Source organism: Oncorhynchus keta, chromosome 17 (genome assembly GCF_023373465.1).
Source record: "Oncorhynchus keta strain PuntledgeMale-10-30-2019 chromosome 17, Oket_V2, whole genome shotgun sequence".
NCBI lineage: Eukaryota > Metazoa > Chordata > Actinopteri > Salmoniformes > Salmonidae > Oncorhynchus > Oncorhynchus keta.
Genome location: NC_068437.1, coordinates 28,411,098 through 28,415,488, shown reverse-complemented (window position 1 = coordinate 28,415,488; position 4,391 = coordinate 28,411,098).

The following is a 4,391-nucleotide window of genomic DNA, read 5'->3' as shown; positions in this document are numbered from 1 at the left end:
CCTTCTGCTTCCTGCTTTTCCTGGGATGGGGTCCCTGGACGAGAAAAGGTTGAAGACTTGTAGTCTTGGCCCTAATTGATGTGCTCTCTGTCACCTGGAGCTGCATGTCAGATGGTCCAGGATCACAAGGAAAGCACAAAGGACAATGCCCAAGGACTAGTCAGCCCTTCCCCTTGAGTGGTAAAAGTGTATCTCTCTTCTGTTACACTATTCAGAGGACTAACTATTGAATATGATAGAGTAATACTATAGTATCCATGTCTGGTATCTCTCTTAAACTTGTTCACTGAGGATAACTCTGACGCTCTCTATATGGATGTACTGTATGATCTCTGTGGTTACTTGTATTCGTATAGGGTGAACTCTGAATTACTCTATGCAAAGGGGTTGTATACCTGTACAGGGTGGACTTCTTAGGAATGATTTACATTGCTCTCATGCACTACACAAGCCTTTAGACGCTGTGACACCCTGTGCAGATTGGGCCTGGATGGTCAGGCTAGTCTGTAAACTTGGTATGTTTTGTTTGGTGAATGGGGGTTGGTTTTGGGTTGAAAGGTTACACCCTCATAAATTGAATGAAATGCCTTTGTTCTCCCTCTTATCCTGTATCCAGTCCATGGAGGAAAGCTGTATGATCAATTCTCATTTCCTAGGCTTCCAGGACTCTGGCCAAGAAGGCATCTCTTTGTTCCTGCTTTGTCATCTAAGATAACCTTAGGATCTACACTACTGTTCAAAAGTTTGTGGTCACTTAGAAATGTCCTTGTTTTTTAAAGAAAAGTACATTATTTGTCCATAAAAATAAAAATAAAATTGATCAGAAATACTGTGTAGACTGTATTTCGAATCATACAACACCGGCTCCGACGCTTGTCGGATGTGGCAGGGCTTGCAAACTATTACAGACTACAAAGGGAAGCACAGCAGCTGCGCAGTGACACGAGTATACCAGACAAGCTAAATAACTTCTATGCTCGCTTCAAGGCAAGTAACAATGAAACATGCATGAGAGCACCAACTGTTCCGGATGACTGCGTGATCACGTCTCCACAGCTGATGTGAGTAAGACCTTTAAACAGGTCAACATTCACAAAGCCGCTGGGCCAGATGGATTACCAGGACGTGTACTCAGAGCATGCCCTGACCAACTGGCAAGTGTCTTCAATGACATTTTCAACCCCTCCCTGTCTGAGTCTGTAATACCAACATGTTTCAAGCAGACCATCATAGTCCCTGTACCCAAGAACACTAAGGCAACCTGCCTAAATGACGACCGACCCATAGCACTCACATTTGTAGCCATGAAGTGCTTTGAAAGGCTGGTCATGGCTCACATCAACACCATTATCCCAGAAATCCTAAACCCACTCTAATTTTCATACCGCACCAACAGATCCACAGATGATGCAATCTCTATTGCACTCCACACTGCCCTTTCCCACCTGGACAAAAGGAACACCTATGTGAGAATGCTATTTATTGACTGCAGCTCAGCGTTCAAAACCATAGTGCCCTCAAAGCTCATCACTAAGCTAAGGACCCTGGGACTAAACAGCTCTCTCTGCAACTGGATCCTAGACTTCCAGACGGGCCGCACCCAGGTGGTAAGGGTAGGTAACAACACATCCCCCACGCTGATCCTCAACACGGGGGCCCCTCAGGGCTGCGTGCTCAGTCCCCTCCTGTACTCCCTTTCACTCATGACTGCATGGCCAGGCACAACTCCAACACCATCATTAAGTTTGCTGATGACACAACAGTGGTAGGCCTGATCACCGACAACAATGAGACGGTCAGTGACCAGGTCAGAGACCTGACCACCTCTCCCTCAATGTGATCAAGACAAAGGAAATGATTGTGGACTACAGGAAAAAGAGCACCAAGCATGCCCCCATCCTCATCGACAAGGCAAGTTGAGATCTTGTCCACATCAACAACAAACTAACATGGTCCAAGCACACCAAGACAGTTTTGAAGAGGGCACGATAAAACCTATTCCCCCCATTTGACATGGGTCCTCGAATCCTCAAAAGATTTTACAGCTGCACCATCGGGAGCATCCTGATGGGTTGCATCACTGCCTGGTATGGCAACTGCTCGGCTGCTCGGTCTCCGACTGACAAGGCACTACAGAGGGTAGTGCGTACAATCCAATACATCACTGGGGCCAAGCTTCCTGCCATCCAGGACCTCTATACCAGGCGGTGTCAGAGGAAGGCCCTAAAAATCATCAAAGACTCCAGCCACCCTAGTCATAGACTGTTCTCTCTGCTACCGGATGGCAAGCGCAACCGGAGTGCCAAGTCTAGGCCCAAGAAGCTTCTAAACAGCTTCTACCCCCAGCTTCTACCCCCTCTACCCCCAAGACTCCTGAACAGCTAATCAACTGGCTACCCAGACACTATTTGCACCCCCTCCACTTCTCCACTTGCAAAGTGGAATTATTAGCTGTTTCGGGTCAAAAGTTGCATGATTTCACGTAGCCACTGTCTTCTATCTCCTCATCATTATGGCCTGCAGTGTCAGTGAGTATCCTAGCAACGGTTCTGTTTTGGAATCTCAATATTGACACAGAGAGCTGTTAGCAAAGAGCAGGTAAGGGGTTATTGAGAAAACCTTAAAATGTTTCAAGACCCTCATTCACAGTTTCAATGTTTCCTCGGTCAACAATAATTACTTTTATTTCATTCATTTTGCGTGTACACACTCTAAATTTGCCTCTCCGGGCTGCATAGAATGAATTGAAATGCTCTTCTGCCCTCTCCAGTGGGGTCTTATTTGGAATTTCATCCTCCATCATTCACTTTTAATTCTCTCAATTTACAATGACACCATTTTGGGTTTGATTGTTAACTGCAATGCCCCTTTAGACCTCCTTTAATGCTTTGAAAACACAGTCATCCATTTCAGCGTATGGACCCATTTTGCATTGAACATGTGCAAGTTTGGGATTTTAGATGCATTTAAACATTTCATTCCATTATAGGTTTTGTCCCCTTTAATTAAGTTTAAACACGCAGTATCTTTAGATCCTTTAGTTGCGTTCCATTGATGCATTGCATTTCTGCGTTAGGCCAAATATTAGACATTTGATTAGGCCACATTGTGCATTGGTGCCCAGTGTTTCCCAAACTCAAACGTCTTAATTGTTTTCACAGCGCTGTGTTTGGAATTCCATTTCCAAGTTAACATTCCAATTATAAGCACATTTGCACTTCCATAGTATGCTTGATCAAATTGCATTGAACAGGGCAGCTCATTCATTTGCAGAGATTACTCGCGGCTGATGAATTCTAGGAGTTCAAGTCCTTCCAAGCGAGCTGTCCTTGCGGTCCGAATGAAATGATAAATAGAAAAATATCCAGAGTGTGTCCATACCAGAGCTTTCCTTCCGATAGTAATCCTTCACGGAGTCTTTTGACTTGTAGTCACCAAATACAGTAATTGCCTCAACAGCACTCTGTAGGGTAACACCATGGTGTAGCCAGAGGACAGCTAGCTTCCATTATTCTTTCGGTACATTGACTTCAATACAAAACCTAGGAGGATCACGGTTCTCACCCCCTTTCATAGACTTACACAGTAATTATGACAACTTCAAGAGGACGTCCTCCAACCTATCAGAGCTCTTGCAGCATGAACTGACATGTTGTCCACTCAATCAAAGGATCAGAGAATGAATATAGTACTGAAAGAATAAGCTAAAGCTAGCTCACACTGCAGTGCATAAAAAGTGGTGACAATAGTTGAACAGTTTTGAACAAATTAATTTATTCAAAAATGAAGGAAGCGCAAGAGAGAGAGAGATTACTAGAAATATCATTTTTGTCACCTTTCACTTACTTAGCTAGCTAATGCTTAAGCCTACTCAAACACCCAGCTCAAACAGAGGATGATATGTTAGCTAGCTGACTTTGACTATCCAACACTGGAACTCTTCCAAGTCAAGTTAAGCTTTTGGCTTTACTAATTAATTTCCCCCGGGGCCCGCCGGTGTAACTGCTAAACTAGTTACTGACTGTACTGCATGATTGTAGTGGGTTTGCTAACGCATTAGTTCTATTAGCTATGTTGACTATGATGTTACTTTAGCTAATATGGTGACAATGATGTAGGCTGTGTGTAGCGGTTAGTGGTTGTTACATATCAGACAACTGATGTGTTGTGCATTAAAGTCCACAAGCAAAGGGAAAAAGTGAGAGGAGGAGAGCCGATAGATGCGATAAGCAATACAACAAGTTATTTGTATGTGGCTGCTATGAAAGTGAACTGTATTTACGTGTGATCAGGGGTCTATTCATTCCTCCGATTCAGTTGAAAAACATTTCTTAAACGAAAACGAACTGAACGAAACGGGGATAAACATACCTGAATTTGTCCATTAAAAA